Genomic DNA, 26,042 nt, shown 5'->3' with positions numbered 1-26,042 from the left:
TTTAAAATGCCTCCGCTGGTGTGTTGTGCTCTTGTGCTCCGCTGCACTAAAAAGGCCGGAGCCTCGGGGGAGGTGTCTTTTAAGTTTATTTCTGTCGGCTTCCGCCAAGCTCTGGATTGACTGACTGACTGATTCTTCTTTATTTTGAGGCACTAGGTGTCCGGACCGCAAGTACTTCCAAGAAAGGATGCATTCGTACTTCACACTGTAGAATGTGTGTGCAGCAAACATGCAGTGGTCCCAACCAAAGTCAAGTTCCTTACACACAAAGTACCCTCATGCCTTTCCAGACTTTGCACAATCCGCAGGAGCCACTGATTATGAATCATATCTTGACTCAGTCCTCACACAAAAGCCACCTTATGCTTAAAGGCTGCTTCTCGTCAAAATATCAAGATTTAAAAAAAAAAAATGTGACTGTATAGTGAGTCTGTTATGACTGAGAAGGTGCTTTTTGTGGTGATCATCAGTATCATGAGTCAAAAGCTTCGGTTTCGTAGTAAATCATTAGCCACGGCAGGTCCACATTCCAAAAAAGGTAAAGTAAATACATTAATCCCCCAGTTACCCTGCCTCTCAGAACACTGGTTAATAAACCTCTGTTATGGGAAACTTGAACTCTGGGGCTCCACGGATTCACATGAACACAACCTAGGTTCTGAGACATGGAGGATAATGGAAGCCTTATTTATATCAACCACATTATAATCCGTAAGTGTTCTTGGGCCATGTTCAAGGTATCAAAGATCTATTATGATGATAAATGCAATGTTTCATTTCTTTAACCCTTTTAAAATCAGCTGTAGTGGTCAGCTGAGGTTTTCCTGGTAGCACTTAGCAATAAAACAAATGCTAACTGCTAACCACAGCAACCACTGTTCTTTCAACTTAGCTATTTGGGACTTTTCCTATAAGTGGTGCGAGACCACATGACACAAAATGTTACGATTTATTGGTCCGTTCAGCCACTTGGGGGCAGTGTGACAAGCTGTAAACACAAAGTTAATATGTTGACGTGAATAACATGCGAGCAAACAGTTGACTTTTTCCACATAGAGCAGCCCCATACCTTTTTTTATACATTGTTGACATTTGATCTGTTTATTTTTGCTTTCACATTACATTTTACAGAGCCGACTAAGGATTTTTGTATGACATATGTACGTCCTGTCATCATCACCTATGTGAGTTGCGTCTACATATACTAGAGATTGGTTTGTAGACCTTGTGTCTGATGTTGGTGTGTGACCAAGTGGTATAATGTTTCTTTGAATGGACAAAATGAATAAACTGGGTCATTTTGTTGAGTTTGTTGCTATTGTAATATAATAATGGCATCACGACACAGGCAAAGCTCAACAGGAGCTTGAATGCACCAAATCAATATATGTTAAAACATTATGTTGTCTGAGGCGAATTTGGTGCGAGCCAAAGACTACTTGTAATCCTGCAATCCCTCTTTTTCTTCTTTTGTTCAATACTGTTTGAACCTCCTGCAATTGTTCAGAAAGTCTGAACCATCCAAAAAAGTGTTTTCACACCATGGGTCAGTATTATCCGGAACGAGACAAACTCTGTTGTTCGGCCAAGATGTGGGTCGATGGTCCGGGGCACCATTCACCACCTGTTGTTTTGGTTTGGTCTAGCCTGAAAAGTCTGAAGGTCCGGACCAAACCACATAGTGGTAAAAGCGCCTTTAGAAACCAAGGTTACCACAAATTAAATGAGCTAGTTCTGCTTTGATGAAACAAGTGAAGCCAGACATAAGCTGTTGAATTAACTAAACTTGGTGTTTAGATATCAGTTAAATGCCACTGATTGTGGCTTTGCAACCTTTTTGCAACAGGTTTTATGCCAACTTATGCCATCAAAAGGAAGATATTATCTCTCATGAATTTCAAATATCTCCGACTTGGAATTGCAACTTGGTGGCCAACATGTTTTCCCAATGAGCTACTTGCAATTACAGTTACTTGTAATTATGCTCACCAGCTAATTGCTAACTCTGTGAGCTCATTGATGGTGGTGAACTAAGTGTATGGAGGGTTTATCAGACATTTTTCTCTGAAGGCAAACGAAAATAGCACCAGTGAGAACAGTGAAACCGAACAGTAAAGTTGTTGGCAGTAAAATGAAACTAATAAGCTGAAATGATGCTAAGGGGCTCTGTAAATCTGAGGGGTTACAGTAGAGTAATTATTGCCTCCACCAAGGAGATTGGTTGTTAGATTACGCAAAAACGACTTAACCAATGGCATTTTGTGGATCTGGAAAATAACAACATCCAGATCCACTGAATTTAAACTTAATTTCACAAGCGGACTGTTGGGCCTTGCCGGAGGTAAGCGCTCTACTGAGTGGCATTCTAGTTCTCTCTGAACCTTTGATGTCAAGTCCTGCCTTTCACATGACCCATAGTTATCTTAATATCGTATAAAAATAATTGAAGAGCCGCATCAAACCGCTTTACAAATAATTTTTTACAACCTACCTAATTCAACAAAGGAGTCCATATTGTACCACCACTTAACAGATTTGCCAAATCTGATCCCTTTAACACTAACACAGGCACGCTGCTGTTTATTTTCTCAACATAATGCTTCATCACTATTACATGTGGAAACAAATACCGAGCCCGGGGTCTTGGCCCTTTCTATCTAGTCGGCTCTGTTGAAGCTGTGGTGCTGGGTGGGGCCAGGGGGAAACAATTTCTCCGTCATTATAGTCATTACCCCAGCCCTTATCGTCGCGGATGTTTGTCCAAGAAGCCCTGCATTGGCACAGCTCTTGTGAGGATGATGGTACTATCCCTCATAGATATGAAGATAAATTGGTCAGTCTCTGAAACTTTGTAAGCTGAACTGTATTTTCCATTATTGTAACGTAGACCTTCTATGTGCATTACACACCTTCATAGATCATACAAATTGTCTTGTATTGTCCTAGTTTGACGGAAGGCCGGGGATTATAAGGGACATTATGCAGTGCGAGGGGAAAGTAGATGCAGGGTGTGAGCTACCAATTTATTTAAGTGCGTCATAGCAAACACTAATGTTGCATTTTCTATTCCAGTCTCCTGTTTTATGTAATTGCTTATGTGCTGTGTTCCTTTGTAAGCTACTTAATAGCAGCCAGTGGTTCACTGTGTGAATGATGTGAGTGTGAATCTCCTGTCGTCATACAAGATGAAACCGACCTCCTGTGTGGGCTTTGTTTAAAGAGGCTGAGCTCATAAACAAACCACGAGGGAACTTCAGCAGGATGTTTATGGGGATGTGAGGTAGAATGAATTAGAAACCACAGCACTTTAAGCACCAGGGCCTTTGCCACACATACACACACACACACACATATATATATATATATATATATATATATGCACACACAATCACACATATACACTACACCTTCTTGAGTTCTGCACATCTGGAGCAGACAAAGTCCTGTAGAAACCACTACCAAGCTTTAACTTCAGCAAAACCACATTTATCTTGAGTAAAATAACCTTAACAGGTTTTGTTTCAATTCAGGGCGCTCTGCAACCGGGCTGTAAAAGTCATTTTCTCACACTATCTGCAGGAGATGCCAGATGGGGGGGTAGCTGCACGTGAGAAACGAACAAAGAGAGACAGACTGAAAGGAAGGAAGAGAGGATAAGACTGACTGTCAGTCCGGTGCCCATCTGCAAGATTTTAAACCTGAATTCAAACCAGAAATTCAGAGCCATATCACACACAGGTTTAAAATAAGTGATTCAAAACTATAGATTTACACATTTTCCTCAATTTATAAGTGTTCCACTCGCTACTTAATGTTTACCATGTGTCCATTTTTGCACACATCTTGCGGTGGTTGCTTTGTTGTTGTGTTGCTCTCCCCATGGGAAAAAAGACCTGAGCCTCGCTCTTGTTTAAAACTAAGCAGTTTTCTTACTTTTACCATTTTGGTGCATTTTGAGTGCATCAGCCCCAGATGTGAACTTTCAATGTGAGGCTGGTTCTCCTGGGAAAACATTATTCTGACCCCAGAACAACTGTGAGATCTTGGCTGAATAGCAGGGTATTCTGACATTTGCACTGTGCACTACTTACCAAAGAGTGTTTATTTGTGCTTTGTGCAGATGAATGGAGATGGAAAGGTCAAACGTTCGGTTGATGAACAAACGAAAACAAATATGACTTGCCATCCACTGCTTCCCAGTTCTGCATTTAAATATTGGTGCCTGACACAAGAGGGAGGTGGGACAAACTTAAAGCTCGTTCCTCAACCAGATGATGAACATCTGTCTTGCAGAAGTGTCCCTGAGCAAAGGACAGGGAGCTTTGCTGAGGGCAGGGGTGGTTGGGTTTACTGCAAGGGATAAAAACAATATTTTGGTTATTGTTTTAACCATCAATAAAATCTGTGACATTTTTGTATACAAATTTAGACTTTATTCTGCTCTTTGGCCCCAGCTGAACACTGCTGCCTCAGGGGCAGGTCTAAGGGTGGGGCCAGGGGGCCAATAATTCTAACAATATATATGACAAATGTGTTTCTGAGCTTATTTGAATACAAAATATGCTTGGAATAAGGAACAATTATCAAAATATTTTTAATGATGTGAGGCTTTGCTCAAAGCTATAGAGCTCTAAACAAGTAATGACTTAAATGTGCACCTCATTGAATCAGGAACTGTGCATGGAAATTGTGGCTCCTTTATGGCGTTATGATTTAGAGAAACCTACAGTACCCTACAGTAGATTCAGTCCATAACAAATTCACTATATTACTTCCAAATTCATGGGAAGTCAAACAGTATGATGAGTCTAACAGAAACAGGGGTAATTTGAGGGATAGTAATCGTTGTTATGGCTACGATGGCGGCAAAAAAGAGGGAGGAAAAAGAAAATAGGAAAAGAACAAAGATATCCAAGAAAATTGCATATGATATCCAAGACTCACTGTGTCAAAACACCAAAGAGAAAGTAAATTATTCTGGCATAATCCCCTTTAAAAATGTCAAAATTGATTACTGAGGTGAAACCCCAGCCCCTGGCATTGCTCTCAAACTCCCTAGAAGGGAATGTCCATCCTGGAGAATTTAGGGTCTTCTAGGGTCAGGTTTATGCTTGACTGCACATGGGACCGACCTGACTGCTCAACTGATTCCTTGTGTCCCACAGAGCCAGTGTGCAGCAGCAGCAGCAGGAGCTTTAATGAGAGTAAGAGTTAAAAAAGCAAAAGACCAGAGTGAAGAAAGCCGTCCTTTATGCGTCAGTGTGTATGCAGTATGTGTGTGAGTGAAAGAATGAAAAACTGAGGAGAAAATAAGGTGAAATGTGTTGGTTCTTTCTGTTCATGCATGTTTGTGTTTGTGGGAGTCGACCATCCTATAAACCACCACCTACACCACCCGTCGCCTTCAGCAGCAGGTTGAGCTGCAGAGGCGGCAGCGAAACAGTGAAACCCCATCCAAGGCAAACACCACGCTACTTCTGTTGTGCTTTGGATTCCCGCTCCTTGGAATTTTTTGTTTTCTAAATGGCACTCTTTGTCCCGGCTGACGTGTGCGGGACTTCGCCCTCACTTAAAACTGGCCCGGGTGGGTTGTTCAGCTGAAAACAGATACAGCCACCTGTATATGCACGCTGACGTTTCGCAGCAAAGTCGGTTGTTGGTGCTCACAGACCTGCCAGTGAGACCTCTCTGTGTTCCCCCAACCTCCTCCTCTACCTTCCTTCCTGCACATTTTCCCTGAAAGCGAGAGGCCCAAGGCTTTGGCTGGCGAGACGCTCGTTTTCTGCTGTTGCTTGTGCTGCACTTATTTTTTTTTTAAGCTAGAACTTTCCCCCACTCCTCCCTGTTCTTTGATGTATGCGAGCTCAGTAAGACCAGTTTCTCTTTTAAAAAATCGCAAGCCCCAGTCTGGAGTTCCCAATAAAAAATAAACTTTTAATATAGAAGTAGTAGACAACTGTTTTTCCCTCTCATGTCTCCACCTAAATGGTAACACTAGAGGTGATCGCAGCCCACACATGCCAGCATACAAAGCCCAGCATTCATACATTGGTCCACCATGCTCGACGCCCACAGCTCTGACAGCATACAGAGAGCAGTAGCCAACAGGATGGAGAGAAACCTCAAGCTGATATTTCATGGGAAGGAAAAACATGAATAGTACTGAATGAACAGTGCCTTCAACGCAGCATTTTCAGCATTGGATTCTAAAGGGCCAGTGTGTGAGAACAACACACCAGTGTTTAGAGCTTGACCACTTTTCATTTTTAAGAAAAGCAAAGGTGTAACTGCTACTCCTGTACATCCCGACGGTGAAAAATGATGTTTTTAGAGAATACTGTAAAAAAAGAAAAAAAATATTCTGTGAGTTATTTATACGTTGGGTTTTCACTGCTCATTACCGAACCACTTTTGAGTGGGAAGCCCCTAAAAGGCTCTATAAGAACTATTTACTATATTATATATGCTAGAGCCAGCCTCTGCCTGCTGCACCCGGCTGCTTCACCTCTCACCTGAATAACGCAGAAGGATTTGTTGCTGGATAGTTGAGTTTTCAGACAAAGGTTTCAGCTCATGTCTGAAAATGTCTTTAGATGCCCCTTCCACATTTAGACCAACTCTGGCCACACAAAAAATCTGTCTGGCCCTCAGCCAACACTGATGGATAACAGCTGGAATCAGTCCAGATGTGGACATAGGACTCAATGGGCCAGAAAGGTCAGAGGAGATGTTGAGCTGACTCTCTCCGGCAATCTGTTTCCTGAGGTCATCACTATGTTAGCAGTCAGCGACTGGAGCATTTCAAGGGACTGCTTTTCTATTATCATCAAAATTACACACCAGGTGCATCCTGTGTAATAAAAATAGTTTAGTTAATATAAAAGTTAGTTTAAAATTCTAGACCAAACTTTTAAAATGAAAAATGTTTTGGCAGAAAGATGGCATGAGATCTAACCTTGGAGTTCCCAACCATGGTGTTGTTGCCGTCTCCTGTTCCTGCCAGATCATAGAATTTAAAGGGTTTATCATAAAACTGTTGTTTCTGTGGACGAATGTAATAAGTCGTTCTTGGGGGTGGGCTCTTCTCAGCTAGAGTCCTGTACCATGTCATGTAACCTACAGAGAAATTGTGTTAACGGGAAAAATATATTATATAAATTCAGAGGCATGGGTTTAAATTAAATAAACACAAGCAGGCAATGGGTGATAGCTGAAATATTATTTTTGTCTGGGGAAATCAGAAATAAAATTGATATAATATTTTTTTATATCTAAATCAGCTTATGTGAAGCCTAGCCCATGCAACTGTTTGTTTTATTGTGAAAGTCTACAGAATGAGCTTTGATCCCTTCACCTCGCTCAAGTTACTGTAACACTGCCAAAAATGAACTAGCTTAGAACATCAAGTGGATCATATAAGACCGAAATATCCAGTGGCAAACATGTTCTCGGTGACATTGCTGCTAGTAAAAGGTGCAACAATGTATTAGCCTCTGATGACTGGGCACGCCTTGGCTGAAGAAACACATGGCTACAGAGCTTTATGGGTGTGGGTTTGCATAAATGGAGCTGTGCCGGTCTTGCCCGATGCAATTGCCTGGTTTGCCTTTTCTGTCGGAACACCCCTGGTCAACGATACAAACTTGGGTTTGAGTTTTGCCATGTTTCACATGCTTGTGTGGCCAGGCCTTGATACTACCAGCATTTTCCTTTAATCAGTGGGCCAGGAAGTCGGTCCAGTGCAGAGAACTGTGTGTGTGAGCTTTGTGGGAATGCCAACCACCTTGACCTCAGCAACAAGCCGGAGATAGGCTCCGTTCACTGATCTGTGAACAAGATTTTCTTTTTATCTCTGAGAACTGGCAGGCAGAGTGGATGGACTTATCAAAGGCTGTTCTGATGCTACATGCCGTAACACCCCCCCCCCCCCCCCCCCCCCCTTAGATCAAACACCGGGTGCATTTCAAATAAGTTTGTCTGATGGGGTTCAAGTGAAAGAATTAAAAACGACTTAGTGATTTAAAACCCTTTCACTTAAAACAGTTCATCAATGCAAAATAATTAACTTGAGTGTCTATGCCCTAATTTGTCTGTCGCTGTAGAGCTCTTCACTTATCTTTATGCTTCAGTGGATTGTGGGAAATATACACACTGAGTCATCCCCTCCCTCCACAGGCCCAGTGTTATGGTAAAACATTCTTCCGATATTACCTTATTTCTTAGTTTCAGGGAATCTTTCTTTTCACAGGCGGCAGCCTACTGAATGTCTGCCAAGGTCGCAGCGATGAGTGTCTGTGTGTTTGTGTGTTGGTGTGTGAGCATAGGTCTATATGAGTGTGGGAGATTGTGTATGCTGAACATTTGTGAAACATCTTTGTGCATCTTATCACTAAAGAGTTGTCCAACACACATATCTGTAGGCAGGCCCCAATCAATTTGGATTTGCATATATAGTGTCAGTGACAGAGAATATTATGATTCCGGAGGCCCAGAAGCCAACCACTGAGTGTCTGGGGAGCCGAGGCGATCCCGCTAACTTGTTTACTTTAACTTGGACCGTGATCAATTGCTCCTGACCCACAGTGAGAAGGTTTACAGAGGAATTTAATCGGCACATGATCATTATTAGCTCCTGCCACCACTGTTGATACTAAAAATATTGTTGGGTCATAAGAAGTGGTGGGGTCTACAGCATTCAGCTCTCACTTTTCAATTCATGCTTCTGCGTCGAAGCTACGCCGCAGCCTAAGCGTAGACGTATACCCTACACAGAGTCCTACGCTCTAAAATTTGACTACCTGTCAAGGCAACGCAGGCCGCAAGAGCTGTGATTAGTCCGCTTGGCAGCATCACATCTCTGGCAGACTCGCAGCCATTTTTGCATTGAGTCCAAGGGTCAAACGGACAACATGTTTCTTTTCCTATTCGCAGTTCTTTCAGAAAGAGTAATTGCTCTAAACAGAGATGCCAGAGAATTAGTAAATAAGCGGGCCAGAAACTGGAAAACCCTCAAAACCAGCATAGAAACTCTACCGCCACTAGTGTTTTGGCGGTGTAATTGCAGCGCGACTCACACACACCTATGAACAACTAGGAATGCTCGGCCCTGTGCGTAGGCTACATGCGTAACTACAGCGTAGCATCGACGTAGAAGCATTAATCAGCCTTTACATTCTATTAAATGATGAGATAATTTGAGTACAATCACAGAGTCCATTAGTGCTCTTCAAATACAAATGCTGAAAATAGTAATGTAACGCTAATGAGGAGGCAGCCAACCTTGTCTGCCAATAAAGACAGCTGAAAGTTCAAGACACAACGAGTAAAGTTTTCTTTTGGTCGAATTACTGAGTTGTTCTTCTGAGAGAATCTTTAAACCTGCAGGATAAGATCACTCCAACATTTTTCTGTGATCTTAGTCAGTGATAAACTTAACTTCATCCTGACTTCAGTGCCATTATATAATCATATCTATAACAGCTGGCAAATGTAAAATGTTTACCTGGCTTTTTGGCCACTGAGGGCAGAACAACTGTAAACTGACACGGACATCAATTCTGTATTAGGATTTATGTAATATTATGTTTAGTGGCTTCCATTGTAGTTTTGCATTGTATTATTTATTTTATTGAAATAGTAACATTGATACATCAAATATCCTGATCCACCACCACTATCAGGATCCACCATCATGATCCATGATCAGCTGCCAACACGACCGCGATCCATGATCCACCATCACAATCTATGGTCCATAATGATCATGAACCAAGGCAGAGATCCAGCTATAAAACAGAAGTACTCCGGGAAGAAGTCAAGTAAGTAACATTTATGTTTGTTTGCAGTCTAGTGAAGGGTAGGTACGGCAGAGAAGCTTTATGGCTTGGGAAGCATTAGGATATTATGGTACAACATGGTATTTAGAAATCTCACTACTTGGCCTTTCAGTATCTTGGAAAATAACTGTACTTTTCTGTTTTCTGTTTTATTAACGTGATAAACTGCAGAGGACAACATGCGACCCAAGAGATCAATGATAAAGTCCACTGGCGGAACAGGTAGGCAGCTGAGCTGAGAAAGATGGAGACCTACGACTCCCTGTGCGGTAATTATTGGAGCTCAGCGGAGCCATAACACGAGTGTAGGGTTTTTGCAAAGTTTCCTCCACAGTTGTGGCAAATGCAGGTAACTCATTAAACCATTATCGTCCAGACTGGCCCACGAATCCCTCTGGAGCACAGCAGGGAAAACTGTCAGCCCGCTGCGCTCCCACGTAAACCCACACAGTAAATTTGCTCGTCTTCTTGGACAAAATAAAGCTAGATGAATAAATTCCATGGACTCAACGCATGTGTCTAGTAAATTTCATTCTTGCCATTTCGTGCTGGTATAGAATGGTATCTAACTTAATTCACAGAGCTGCAACATAATATACTGTAGGTCCAAAAAGTATTTAATCTCCGCAAAACCTGCTTAAGTAACTGGTATCAGATGAGACTACTTTAGGGAAACGACAGCATATGTGTATGGCAATTTTTTTAGCTTTTGAAACAATGGCCATCATTATACTCCATTAAACCCTGGAGAAATCTCAGGCAGGTATTAAGGTATAACACTTTGATGAGATCCATTGTTGTATAAGAATGTGGATTAGAGCAGCTTTGAATAGCTAAAATGTCAGTTCTTGTTAACGTGCCCATTTCTGTGCACTTCCTGTTTGGCAGCAGTTGGCTTCTTGTGTCTCCTTCCACAGGAGAGTGACTAACTGAGTAACTCATAACCTCCTCCGGTGATGTGTGACTGTATTTATTGGAAGTAGTCCTACCAACAGACATGGCAACAGCATCCCAGCCGGGACAGGGGACACCTCACGACGGGCTTCATTCTTTTCTTATTTTTCCGAGTCACTTTCTGTTTTGTCTACGTTTTGTCCTCATAACTCTCTGTCTCTGATGCTACAGCTGTGGGCAATTTCCCTCTAGTGCAGCGTCTCTCATCCTACAGTCTAACCCTGTCATATAGCACTGAAGGGGCTCATTTACAAACTGTAATGTTTAACACCTGCCTGCAGAGCTACTGTCAGACTGTTTGTCATCGTGTCGTCTTCAGGGGATCGCTCGCTGGAGATGAGCCGCGGTCTCCGTCTAAACCCTGGGCCGCCGCGAGCGGTTTCACTCACTTGTGTGGGGATCGTACATAGGAAGACGTGGAGGGGGACAGAGGTATCAGGTGATGGCTGAAGTAAACAGATGGAGATGAGTTTAGGGAGAATTGTGAGGTAGTCTGTGGAGGGGGAAATTACATTTTCAAAGAACAACAGGCTGGGGTTTTAAATTCTGGCAGGAACTTTGGACATGTGATGTCGTGGATGTAATGTTGACGTGTCATGATCGGGCTATGCTCTGTGACATGTAAACAGCTAAATGAATTGAATATTCTATTAGTAACTCATGTAAACACCAAAATCAAATGAATGTCTTTTTCAGAATGAGGTCAATAGTCACATTATTGGTCCATGTAAAGGCAATCAGTGTCCCACAAATCCTTTGAGAAGTGAACTTTAAAACTTGGAGTGACAGAGGCTCAACCTCTTAATCCGAGGCCTCCAGCACAGTTTGACCATTAAAGTGTGTGACTGCAGCGTCAGTAGCTGCTGCTGCCCGCTGTGCCGAGAAAAGGAATCCTGCTGGTCAGGAATAACAAGCTAGAGGCTGTTGACTGTTGGCTGTGTAGGTCAGCAGCTACGCTGATGGGCTGTCACGTACGTTTAGGCCAAAAGACAAATGGAAAGAGACAGAAGTTAATTTTCTGCTCGTGCACACACACACCTACACATAAAGCATGGCTCGCAGATCGTAATGGACCTGACAGACAGGGTAGCACACACTTTAATGCACATGTCAAACACACACACGCGCCAACGAATGTCACACTGTCGTCCCCCAGTAAAAAGAAAAAGAAAAAAGCAGATTTCGAACAAACTCCCTATAGATCTGTATAATCATTCTGCACTTCCTCTGAGCTGCCGTGGTGACAGTTTGAAAAACAGCCCCATTCCTGTTTTTCCGGACTGTGGTCACTTGATAGTTATGGTCGCTGTGAGAGGAAAACATTGAATCTCCAATAAGTCACTTTCTAAGAACAGAAGTGTTGTCTGTAGCTGCCTGTGATGTTATTGAAGGGTTATTTTGTCACCTAATGGTTAAAGTATATCACATATTACATCAGCATCTGTGGTTCGGTTGTAGCTTGTGACCTTTGTTACATGTTGCACTTTTTTTTACCATGATTCCTTCATATCTCTATACATTTGAATGAAGGCCACTTGGTCCATGTTAGGCTTCCATAAAGCTGCTTTCAGACATGCACTGAACTCAGGATAATCTCCTGACAATCGCCAGAGGTGCCATGTGTAAGAACCCAAAATTTATCCAGACAATGTCCCAATGAGCCCATTTGAGAACACAGCGGGAGATACAGTATATATCTGAGGCCAGACTTGATGACAGGTTCATTTCCAGCATTAGATCAACAAGTGGAAAAACACTTGTTGAAAATCAAGTGATGATGTGTAAATAATTTTCCTTAAAATGAATCAGTTTTCTCCATTGTACACTGTAAATGTACTTATGTACTTGAGGGGGATTTCTGCCACACATGTAACAATTTGTTCAGAACATAATTCATGTGTTTTACATCCAAACAATCACACTTTGGTCCAAATGTTCTGTTTTACGCATTATCCCTTAAGCTGGATATTCACTGTACAGTATTAGCCTGTTTCTGACCTGATTTATTTTTTGGTTTTGGGAGTTTCTCTTCACAGGATGGAACGTATGATCAAGGCCCAGTTTCAAATGGGTCTTCTCTTGCATTATTATTCCCTAAATTCTACTTAATGGGAAGGCAGATTTGTGCTTTAGGCAGTCTAAAAATCAGTCTAAAAATCACGGAAAGGTGACGAAGACACTGGCCTTCGTGAATTATAATTTCATACCTTTCCATGATAAGTCCTTTATTTTTTAGCCTGTGGGTCACAAACCAAAGGTAAATGAAATTAAATAGATTTAGAGTTTGACCTTTTGGTGCCACTAGATGGGAGTCAGGCAATCACTCATGTCTATTGTGTACAATACATCATCCGGAGCATCTGCACCACATTTCATGGACATTTTTGACACTTTTCAGGTGAACTGGTGTCCAGCAAGAGACCACCCTAGCAAAATTGAAAAAAATACATGATACACTCCATATGAATAAAAACAGCGCTGTGTAAAAACACCACTCTGTATGTCACATTATATTTTAACTTTTTATTCTATCTAATTTGCCAATTTAGGTCACTTACTGTTGCTATATGTTCCCACCTTGTTCAAATCATCTGTTCTGCTGCTGCTTTTAGGTTAGAAGCAAACCATCTAAAACTGTCAGTGGTGTGTCATGTCTGCACACTTTTACACCTTTCACATAACACCAGGTGTCTTGGCTTAATACACACACACACACACATGCACACACACACACAGACACACACACACTACGCACCTAGTCCTATGCGAAGTGTTGCTCCTGCACTAACTGATTACCCCTTCAGCCCTGAAACATTTCACTGCCTGTTGAAAGGAAGCAACAAGTGCAAATGCAATTATCAGCCTTTAAAAACAAAAGCGGTGAGGCGGTTATGATAAGACCTGCTTATCATAACCTGCTTATCATAACGGGAAGAAGAGGCAGTGGTGTGTTCTCGGAGCTGATTCAAACCAGACGTGAGACAAACAGCATTTGCCAATAACTCTCACAGTTTTCCTTGCCCTCCAGTTGTGAAGGCTTATCACCACAATTCAGATGATTCTCGGAAAATCATCAATCATCATATTGTTTTAAAACGCTTTCTGGAGCTTGTTGGTTTATCACATCAGACATAATTGTTCTGGATTCCTATTACGTTAAAAAAGCAAACATCTGCAAACACCAACCACGCTCCATCTGCTTAACAACTTTCAACTTTGAAACAATTACTCGAACTTTCGAGGCCTTAAGATGTCCTATAGCTTTACTGAAACTCTAGAAATATCGCCGAGGGATTATTTGAGAGGACGACGGGCTCCCTGCACGTGTCCGACTCAGAGGGGGTGTACATTAGTTCAGGGTATCCATCCCTCCATCCTTCATCCTTTTATTCATCTGTGTCTGTACCGCCTCAGCTCCCAGCAGCCCCCCCCCCCCCTGCACCGAGCAGCTCTGTCACAGTCTTTCATGCATGTCAGAGCTGCTTGTTTTATGTTCCCCTCTGCCCCCTGCAGGTCCTGCCGCTGTGATTTAGAGCGGCTTTAGAAAGAGGCCAGGAATCGAAAGAGCAGGAGACCCTGAGTGGAAGAATGCCTCCGTCCTTCCTGCTTTTAAACGATACCGCTGAGGGAACGCCGGGCCGGGACCTGTGAGGGCAAGATCTGAGATGTTGAGAGACACACACCAGGGATTTTTTACTGAGAAAGTCAAAGTGGGGTCATGTTTTTTAAAGGTATTCTCACTGCTCATATTAAATGTTGACTTTATTGTTCGTTGTAAAGCTCCAAGTATACACAGTGTTGTCGTCTCTTACTTATTCAAACCTTCACTGTTCTCTTTTAGGCTTGGTCACATGGGAGCAGATTCAGGGGCTGCATCATTCCAAGGTCGCATTTGAAGACCATTCGTGTCACAGTGGCGCTACTTGACGCTCCCACAAATGCAGCTGACAAATGCGTCCGTCCATCCCCAAGAAATGAAGGCTCAAACGGGTTGATCCTTCCAAGACCAACCTATCCCAGGATTCACTGGGTGACCAATCGCTTTTCAAAGAGGTAATGGCACTGGAAAGTGACGAGATGACCAATGCTTCAGTATCACTCTTCGACTCACGGAAAACCAAATGGTACACATGTTAAAAAACCAAGGGGCATTGAAACATTTCCAATTTCGAGATTTGCTGAGAGGCAACAGCAATAAGGGCTAGAGGAGCTGGAGACGCTGATCACAGACAGCCTCAGTAAACATGCCTGTCTCATTGCAGTTCAGCCTTGATGGTCTACAGGCCCAACCTACTCAGGTTATGTTTTCTATATGACACAATATTCCGTCCCAGTAGCAGGGAATTGGAAGAAGGAATGAATTAGTAACTACAATGAAACACAGTTGAGCTCTTTCTTCCTCCCAGGCCCAATAATCCATTTAAATTCAATCAATCAAAACAGATTTGTCATAGAAATCAGTTTCCTAAATATGCCTGATGTGGGGAGACGCAGCAGAGGGAGCATGGGAACTGACACGGGCAAGACAGAGGGGAAGCATGGTGAGAGCTCGGGGGAAAGGAGGTGGTCCAGAGCAGGAGGAGGATGGAAGTAAAAGTCGAGTTGATCCAGGGAGGGTTCCATGCGGAGCAATGGGGGCGGAAGCAGGAGTACGGTCAGGAAATGCTGCTAGAAGAGGAGAGAATTAGCAATAAGCTAAAACAAACAATGGGATCAAAATGCTGGGAATGTCACTGAAAAGGCGAGTTGAAGGACAGTATTCAAAAGCATAGGAGAGGATTGTCACATGAAAACGTGTAAATGTTGCCTTTCCTGTAATTAGAACTAAGACAAACAGACGCAGCTCGGGGGAGGAGGGGGCAGCAGCAGAGGGCATGGCAGCTCACCTTTTAATTACGTTTCCCTCCATCCTAACTGCTGACTGAGATGTATGCATCGTTAGCTGCTAAATGCTCCACTTTGTCACACGGTGCTAGCATATAGTATAGAGAAAAACTGAAAACTCACAAAACCTGCATAGCTTACAAAAGTCTAGTGATTGGACTCTGATAGAGGAACACAGGAGCTGAGCTTTTTAAGTGATCCAGAATGAACTGGGCTGAAACGGTTGGCCGAGCGTGGCAGAATACAACAAAGAGGTTGGCTGACAAAAAAAACAACAATGGTGAGGTTAACAAGAAGAGGAGCAGAGGGTTTGGCCAAAGCAAATTTGGCAGAGTCAGTTCTTACACTGCAGTGTCCCCCCCCCCCCCCCCCCCCCCCCCCCCCCCGCTGCTTTCATACTGGCACTGAGCCCAAATGTTTGAGTCAGTTGCTCTAGACATTTAAGGGAACTTTTCCTGAGTTGGAATATTGACGATGTTTCCAACACAGAGCAGACACAAAACAGAAAAATAAAAAAAATAAAAATAACTCAACATGAAAAAGAGGTACCTTAGACGTAGAAGATGTTGACATAGATGTTGGATGGAATAAGGAGATTTGAGAGCTTTCAGTAATAAGAGCAGACGCTGGTGTTGATGTGCTAGAAACAAAAACACTGTGGAATTTATACAACATGTCCTTCCTCCTGCATGATCTACACAGGCTCCATCTCGTGCCTGAATGTTCCGGATATGTCCCTGTTGTTTTGTAGGAGTCAATCTAATGCTTCTTTCTTCATATGTAAAAGGAAAACATTTCAGAAAAAGTGTGGGCTCCATGATGGGACATCTTTATAAAGATGAACTCCAGAGTTCATGTCTGAAAATTGCTTTCATGCCAGAGGCACATGGAAATATTAACCAGATACTAGAACGGGACAAAGCAGAGCACACAGGCAGGAACTCCAAGAAGTTAAACATTTCCAAAATGTCCAAAAACTAATAAAAACAATGAATTCATCTTAACTAACACAAAACTACAACAGTTTTCATATATGATCTCAATTTTCAGATTCGAACGTGATCAAATATTATCAGAACCCCCACTCGATTTCTGGGAATTCTCCAGACATGTTCCTGTTGTATTCTCACCTGTCCTCATTCATTTTGCAGACATTTAACTTGTGGGTTGGCAGGAAGAACTCCAGAGAATGTCAAGAGCAGCTGACTCTGACGTTTGCCTCCTCATATATGGCCGCTCCGTATAACTTCAGAAGATCAGTGCAGGCCTGAAAGCAGTATAGCAGATTGGTATAGATGAGTGAAGGGATGATTCTCTATGGGTTTGTAACCATGAGCGACTCCTTTCAAATCCTAATGTCATTTGATCCGTTTCTAGTATACAAATAATGAGTAGTGCAGCTTTAATTTTTTTAAAAAATAAATCTGAAACTATCAAATTAAGCTGTAACGAGAGCAATTTATCCAGCCATCATTTGAGTACATTTCCCATGTAAATGGTATTTAGACAACTGGAGTTTTGCCCGTGCCCTGTTCCAACCTGCATTAGAAACAGACAGGTCACTATTTGTCTGAAAGCTAACCTACTTTTCCGAAGCCGACACTTTGTGTGCAACACAATGCTTTTGTGTTTTTGAAGGAGCTCCTTCCATGATGGAGCGCACAAGGAATGCAGCGGCTCATCAGGTCCCCGAGCGCCCCTTTAAAGTGGTGATGAATGTGGAGTAGTCCTCCATGAGGTGTAAGGTGATCAAAGGCGTGGCAAAGGTCTGGACTTGGTTTATTGGTGAGCGGTGGTCAGCCGACGGGCCCCGGGATCAAAGAATTCACTTTACTCAAGGGGCACATCTCGGGCCAATCAATGGCCAGAACTAACTTAGAATGGGCTGTTCACTCCTATGATATATGATGTTACACATAATATTATTTCGCCGGATTTTCTCTCTGGAGCCAAAAATCAGATGACAGTCGGTTAGACTTCAACATTATGAAACAATGTGGATGTTTTTTTGTTCCCTGACATTATAGGTGGACATGTTGCATTTAGCCATGAGCTGCAGGAGCATGATTGAGTCAAATCACATGGTTAAACCGAAAGGAAAGTTCAGCCCATGCATGACAAGTCGGACGTGTTGATTCTGGCAAAATTACAAAATGAGGTATAGAATTTAACCGACTTTGATTAATTTGATGAGAATATGATCATAAGTCAAACAAACTACCGACCCGTAACTGACAGGGTGGAGGACGTGGAGGAGTTAAAGCAAATTGAAATGGAGCTGGAACCATTTGATAGTGCAACAACTTTTTTAGCACAGACTACAGAACAAAGAGAGAAGAAACAGACACATGGGGAATTCTTTTGTCTCTTTTTATCTTTTCATGCTGTTTTTTTGATATCCTCTTGCTTCCCCTGTGCGTGTTCAACTCTAAACAGACTGACAAACTTTTATGATCTATATTAAACATTTTCAAATTTCATCCCCGTTTTGATAGTAAGCAGTGTAACTGCTAAAATTGTGTTTTATCCCGTCCTACATAAACCAGGGTCTGATTTTCATTTTCTACCAGTTTTACAATTTTACTGAAAGCAGCATTGATCGATGTTTAGGCCACTTGCAGATCTGATGATCAGAAGAACATACAAAACACAAAAGCCAGACTTATACCAACAAAAACGCATATTTTAACTGAGATTATTAAAGACATTTCAACAATAGCGACAGAATACATAGGACTGAGGCTAAATCCATACTTCTATTAGTGTGTTTTGGCTTTGTATCAGTTTTAATCCCTGTCAATACTGTAGCATCACCGCTTACAGACGACACAGAACTTCTTCTTTGTTTAGTAACTTTATTATAGTTCACAGGAACATGTCCACTTCTAATTCTAACTGCGTCACATCACACCCCAACAACTCCCTCCGTCACCCCACTTCCTCATTGACCCCCCATCCCCAACAAAACCAGCCAATGAGAGTCTGACATCCCCACATAACCCCATCCTATTGGTCCAAAACAGTCACATGCCCCACCCCGACCCCTTCAATGACCCTCAAGATATCCGAACGCTCCTTCAACAGGGTGTTTTACTGCACATACGTCAAAACCAAACATAAACATAAACCCAGTCCGTTACAATACTAACACAACTGGATACGCATATCACATGACCACCAACGCACACTGGACAATGTAAACACTTGTATCATTGTAAAGCCTTGTTAGCAAAGCCGACAAGGTCAGCAACACTTGTAATTGATTATCCATGTTGCGTTCAACACTGGTAGCCATGTCAAGTTTTCAAACTAAGACATAGCCAGCAGCGTTTCCAAACTTCTCTGTTTCAGTGGCTCCAAAACTCCACAGTAGTTCAGATGCCAGGCCAGGTTAATGAGCGCTCTTGCACAAAAGACTAGTCCCAGTGGATTTCACAGTGATAACAGCAAGTCAAGGCAAATGGAATCATTAACTCTGCCATAAAAGCAGACATATGGCAGACAGAGCAACGTTGCAGTAGAGGTTAGGTAGTTGTCTGCATTTGTTTGTTTGTTTGCAGGATTACGCAAAAACCTACCCAACCGATTTCAATGACATATTTCTGGAGGAGTGGGGTATGACCTAAGAAAGGCCCCGGTTATATTTTGAATCAGAGAATACATTTAGGGGACTGGCATGAAATGTATGTGAATGTTTGTGCAGTTGATTGAATTCAGATGGACCGTTGGGGGAGGTATGAACTCTACTCACATTCTAGTTTGCAGTTGTGTCTCTTGCAATTTTTCTTTCTTAAGTAAAATTGTTTCCCCTCTCAGTTCTGTTTTGATCAATGAATTCTGAAGGAAATATTTAGCTAGTGGCCAAATGCAGCACCATGTTCACCAGCTGCTTGCCAACTTTAGTGCAGGACACTAAGCTGCAATGAGGTTTATGAAAGTTTTTTCACTGAAAACAGCTGGAAATGAGTGTAATGAGAGCGGTGAGACTAAACAGTAAAGCTGCCATGAAGCCACTGACACTAAAATGCTCCCAAGAGCTGAGGGGAAATGTTGAGCTTGGCCATGATTCTTTGTCACATTGCTCATATAATCGATCAGAGCAGCTTTTATACACTTGAATTCACCAGAGTCGTACACTAAAATAAGAAAAACATTAACCGACGTGACCCTGCCCTGCAAATCCCCAAATCTCTCTCTTCATTGTTAACGAGTAAAAAGTCGACAGAGTTCACAGCTGAGGCCTGACACCGCCATTCTGTCACTGAAGTCACCGGGCAGGAGGTCAACAGTAGTCATAAATGGAGGGTAAATTTCGCTAAATGAGCCATGACAGTAGCCCCCCAAAAACACATGCTCAGTCCCAAGAAGAAAAGACCCCGTGCATCCCCTGGAGAAAAAGTTAAACCTATTTGCCAGAGTGGGTCAAAGGTCGCCCCCGATGTGACCCGCAATCTTTGTTTATTCAGTGGGTCACCACCTGGATCTGTTTCTAATTGTGGACGCAGGCCTAAAATATGCCTTTGTTACAGTAGGGGGAGGCTTGAGTCATTTTTTTAAACAGGTGGGAGGGAAACAAGTTGACATGCCAGTTCGGTTTGTTTGATAGCAGGAGGGTTAGTGTGTGTGTGTGTGTGTGTGTGTGTGTGTGTGTGTGTGACATTTTATTACAACTTAAATCACTTTTGTTTCTCTTTCTGTCTCCCATTGTTTCATTTGTCAGCTTCTCTTTCTCCATCCTGTCTTTCTTTCCCTCTCCCTCTTCATTGTCCTCGTCTCACTCCCCTGCTGCTCCGAGGTCACTCGTCATAGTCACTTCTCTCTTGGTAGAAAAAGCAGAGGACGCACATGAAAGCGTCTCGGTGGGGAGTTGTCCGTCTTTTAGCTTTTCACCAAATGGCTCGCTGTGTGTCTTTAAAAACACATCACACCCCATTGAGTCCCTCATTAGACACACACAGCGCACACACACACACACACACACACACACACACACACACACACACACACACACACACTCTGAAGGGTTATTATTTTACTAACTTAACAGCCTGGTCCATTAACCCACAATACACATGAAGTTGTAAAAAAACAGCCAACACCCTCCACTGGCACTTACAATGACAGATCAATTCAAAAAGATCTCAAGAGCAGGTTTTGAAAGGGTCAACCCTTTGCACACTGTTCCCATGCAGCACCGAGCAGCAAACAGAGAAGAGTGAACTGATTTTGAACTCGAACATGATCTCTTGAAAATATCTGACAAATTGGGTTTGGAGGAATTTCCAGAGTTTGTCTTTCACATATGACAAATGCAGGATAATGTCGGTAACATTCAGGTGAGGGGAGAAGTCTGGGTAGAAAATGTTGGAGTTGGGACATGATGCATAAATTCCACTTCGGAAATCACATGTTTACATCTCAATGGCATTTGTTTCAGCCATTATCACCTTGCAAAAGCTACGGATGTTGTTGTCTTTCCAAATTTTACATCTTGGTCGTTTTCTTATGTGTGATGAACATTTCTTTATTCATGTGGCACTTCCGAAAGGCTTCACAAATTAAAAACACAAAAGTAAAAGTACATATAAAGAATGAATAAAAAAGTATGGGAAAGTTTGATGTAAAGAAAATGTGGCACCTCTTCTTCATCCTGAGGTATTTGTACTCGTCCAGTTTGTTAGAAATGTCATCAACACGCACACTCCTTGTGCATTTTCTGGACATTGTCCTGCTGTGTTGTCACATGGGCTGGAGATGTAAAAAGGGATCTGGCAGGACAAGTTCTGGAAGATGCAACTGACTGGGACATTTGCGTTGTCACGTACTGTACAGCCCCTCTGGAAAACGTTCAGACTTCAGTGTAGGTCTGAAAGCAGCCGGTCAACACACAGTAGCTTCGTTGCCTCCTTTTCATTTCTTTCACTTTGAAGTTGCTGTACACAAGTACATGGAGGTGTTGTAGCTGTAACTGTAGAAGTTAAAAGTTGACTGACCCTAACCTGCTGAGCCTATTAAATGTGCCGACACTTTGATGAAGCAAATAATTAGAGTAGAACACAGGGTAGGAAAAGATGAGGTGTCGCACAGAAGAAAAACGTTTCAACCACCACACATCTGGGTCTGATTTCCAGCTGTGGTGCCTCCGGCTTGGAAACCACTGGCAATGTGAGCGAGTGGGAAGCCTGCAAGGGATCATGTGCTCGTCACTGCAAGCTGCTCACACTGGTAGGTGGAAAGAAGCTACGTGAGCCTTTGAGGATTTTCCCGATTGTTTATGGCTTTGAATACATTTTGATTGTCTTTTTTCGTTCTAATAAAAAACTGAATTTCATGTGTTACTCTTCAAATACTTGTAGAAAGGAGGATTCACATCTGGTTATAAATAGATCCGCCCCGCTGTCTTGCTCCAGAGGAGGACTATAATGTTTGATTTATTTGTGAATACTGAAGAGAGCCTGACTGCGTATGGTGTCCATATGGATATGATGGTTAACTGATGCTGAAGGGCAGGGAAGAGGGTCAACCGTCTTTTACTCATTCACCACAATTACATATGGAAAACAGTGGCCCTCAAACTTATCATGTGGACATGACTTGAAGGCCGTTGAGGACAACTTGATTTGGTTTAATTCAACAGGCCATATTTGCATTTGTTTTATAAAGTTCTCTTCAGATGAATCAAAAGCACTCGGAGAAGAGTATTACAAACATTTGTTTGTTTCATTGTTTGTTTGCAGGATTTCTCAAAAAATGACTGGACGGATTAACACGCAACTTGGTGGAAGGATGTGTTATGGGTCAGGGAAGCACCCAATAAATATAAAGTTGGTGGAGGGATGTGTTATGGGTCAGGGAAGCAACCAATAAATATAAAGTTAATGGAAGGATGTGACATAGGTCAGGGAAGAACATAATAAATATTGGTACAGACCTAGATCAGGGGGCAGATCCAGGAATTCATTTCACTTCCCCTAACGTTGAGAGATTTGTGCATTTTCCGTGATTTCTCAGGGAACGATTCATGGATCTTGATGAAAAAACAGGCATATTTAAGGGACTGGCAGTGCAGATCCAAATACATATCTGGATCATGTGAGTTTAAATGTGGCTTAATGAGGGCGTAGGCTTTTTACAGCGACCCTGGTAGTAAATAAGTCCAGAAACCTCTAACTACCAAAATGTGCAGCTGAGAAATATAATGCAGTCTTAGATACAAGGCTTTTTTTCCATTTAAGGGGATTGTTGGGCCATTGCAGAGATCTGCTAGTGAGTGCCATTAAGATAATGTGGAAAATGTTTAACGTTTCTTATTGAAGTACTTAAGGATGACATTTTAACTAAAATAACAGAGGCTGATGAGTTAACACACAGCTCCAAGTTATATATGTGTGTGTTTTTGTGTGTTTGTGTGTGTGTGTGTGTGTATGTGTGTGTGTATGTGTGCGTGTGGGTGTTTGTCTGTGTATGAGAATAACTTAAAATGGGATCATTTCCACAATGGCTTCTAAACAGCATCATATGCATCTTCTTTTGTTCTTCATCAGCACATTTTAAAACAACTTTATTAAAAACTCATCACGAGTCATGATGACACTCTCCTAGGAAATGCTATTTGTTTTACAGCACCTACTGCGTCACCGCCGGGTATTTTATTGTTCAAAGTGATTTCGACTGAGTCACATGAAATTACAGAAATCCAAATCAGGAAATATATTCATTAGCAGTAGATGCTGTAACTACAGAGCGAAACGTCAGAGCTCTGCCTTCATAATGAAGTGATCAGTGGCCGAGAAAACAAAACACAAGAGTCATTCATTTTCCAGACAGCAGAGGGTGACAAAGCACTGAGCCCATAAAACTGTACTCCTGTACTGTGCTTTTGAAAACACAGCTGGAAGCAGCACAAGGTCTTTTGTTGTAGTGCTGTTTTTGTTTCTCCCATAGTTTGCGCCATCTCTGTTTCTCTTTTCTCTTCATAATTATTCTTAGTAGTAGTGGTAGTAGTTGTAGTAGTAGTAGCTAGTAGTAATAGTAGTAGTAGTAGTAGTAACTGATGCTGCTATCATTAATATCATCAGTAAGTCTGTAAATAAGCCTAAATATGATGGTTACACTCCTGTTTCTCCCTCTCTCTCTCTCTCTCTCTCTCTCTCTCTCTCTCTTCAGTGCGACCCCCAGATCGCGTTGAATGGAAACACACAGAAGACATATAAACTCTGTCTCTTTACATAATTATCACCGGAGTGAGACACAGCGAGGCCCCGGTGAGAGTGACGGCCGAGTGTTTGTCACGCTCACAGGAAACCATTAAGTCAACGTTGTCTTGGATGAGGATGCCTCATCCTCGCTGACCTGTACATCATGTCCATCACACGGGAGAGCCATAACCATAATACTGTCAACGATGGAGAGCTCTTGTCTTACACCTCTGACCTCCGTTGCTCTGGAACACGGGTCTTTTTATACTCCTGCACGCATACACCCTGATATTTGGCATCTGCAGAGAGGGAATAGAAATCCAAAAAAAGCATCAAAGCAAATCCACAGAAGATGAAGTGTACCTGGTACGCCTCACTGCTGACCCCAGGACCCTCTGCACCCAGGGTGGTGGTGGCCGAGGGAGACAAAAGAAAAAAGCAGAGTGCAGTTATCAAATGTATTCAACCGCTGAGGGTCAGGGCTGTGGTGTCCAGCTACTGGGGACAGACACTGGTCTCATGATGGAATGGTTTGAGTGATCGGTAGTTACAGTTTGTACTCTGACAGCCCACCACTGGACTGTATTGTGCGACTCACCTGTCATAAAGGAGTTTGGACATTTGTTTTTTAAGTTTACCTCATGAATATGTCATTTAAAGTTTATAATTTTTGGACTGAAGATATTCATTTAATGCTCGACAACAACTCTGCTCATAATATTAAGTGTTTGCAGATGAATCAAAAGCACTCGAAGAAGAATAATATTATTAATACATTACAGTACAGTTTTGCCTATCACCAATTTACCGCCACAATCTATGTGCAGCACTCACACACTGCCAGCACAGCTCCCAGGGATTCAGAATCTTGCCCAAGGACACTTTGGCACATGGAGCTGCAGGGACAACCTAATCTACCTCCTGAGCCACAGCCAGACCGTCAACATTGAAAATTTAATTAAATTTACATTTAATGTAAGGGTGTTTAAGTTTCCATGCTGATATGATAAGGCTTTTGTCCCGGGAAAAATTAAGGTTGAACATAAGAATGACTGGCTATTCTTTTTTTACCTTCATGGAAACCTTCATTGCCTCCTAGGGAATTTGTTTAGCATGATGTCTCACGGGAGCGTTGACTTAAAAAAATGATCAACTCTAGACCCTTATTAATCTGAAAGCATAAACAAAGCACATTTTGAACTGTGCCAAATCAAACAAGAAGACACAGTATAGACGATTCCACCTCTTGTCCAGCCACAGACTGTATAGTATATTTAATCATTGGGCTGAGAGGTATGACTTTTTTACTCAAGGTGGCTGCAAACCATCATCCCATGTAAACTAAACATGACTTTATCAACCCAGAGTAATATATAATACTCTATGTCTAATATATATAAGAACATACTGTGTATAGGTAAAATATACAACCCCTCCAAGTATTAGGTCTTTATGGTATATACTGAATGTCTGAATGATACAATCCACTGATGTTCTTGTTATAAAACACAACTGCAGGATATGAGGCTCTGTGGGGTATTAACTGTGGCTGCCACTACAGACCAACAGAAAAAAAAGAAGTCTCACTTTCATACTCCAGTGCAGACATACACTTTCTCCGGCTGTCGGTCACTTCCCCGCTGTACTTGTCTGTCAGTTCCTTGTTCCCATGGCAACAGACTGATCCAGACAGGCTGTCCTCTAAGACGTGTAACACACGGAAACCAGGAAATGGGGTCAAGACAACCTTACATCATTCTTGCAACGGCAAAATAATTAATAATTATTTTTACACTATTTTTGGGGGATATCATCAAACTGGGTTTAATCTATTTCAGCTGAATATTATGATTTTGCCCTGAATCTGAAACATACTGTTTTGTCTCTTGTGCTTTCTGTGGATGCTGCAGCGATACTGAAATACAGACTTCATTTTGAAGTTGTTGTCTCATCAGAGACTTAAACCCCTTGTTCCAGGTACTTTTAGCTGAGCCGCACACAATTCAATCCAACCTGTTCAGGAGAAAAGGGATTACTCTTCTCTCAAACGCTTTGCTCCCCCTTGTTAACCAGAGCCCCTCCTGACAAAATCAATGCTGGTAAAAACCCCTTCAGCTTCGATTAGATCAGCCTGCGTGGAGAAGTTCACCTGTAATCAGATTGTCCTGCA

The 26,042-nt window shown here is 42.2% G+C and overlaps 1 long non-coding RNA gene across 1 annotated transcript; it reads left to right on the top strand.

The window, feature by feature from the left end:
• The first annotated feature begins 618 nt into the window (after positions 1-618).
• Positions 619-24,921, top strand: LOC133973978 (uncharacterized). The gene is made up of 4 exons (XR_009924626.1): positions 619-711; positions 14,304-14,521; positions 14,632-14,843; positions 23,841-24,921. It is a non-coding gene; the product is annotated as an uncharacterized LOC133973978 (long non-coding RNA).
• The last annotated feature ends 1,121 nt before the right edge of the window (positions 24,922-26,042 follow it).

The sequence above is a fragment of the Platichthys flesus genome, chromosome 18, assembly GCF_949316205.1.
Source record: "Platichthys flesus chromosome 18, fPlaFle2.1, whole genome shotgun sequence".
Lineage (NCBI taxonomy): Eukaryota > Metazoa > Chordata > Actinopteri > Pleuronectiformes > Pleuronectidae > Platichthys > Platichthys flesus.
The sequence above is the reverse complement of the archived record's forward strand: the minus strand, read 5'-3'. Positions and strand labels throughout refer to the sequence as shown.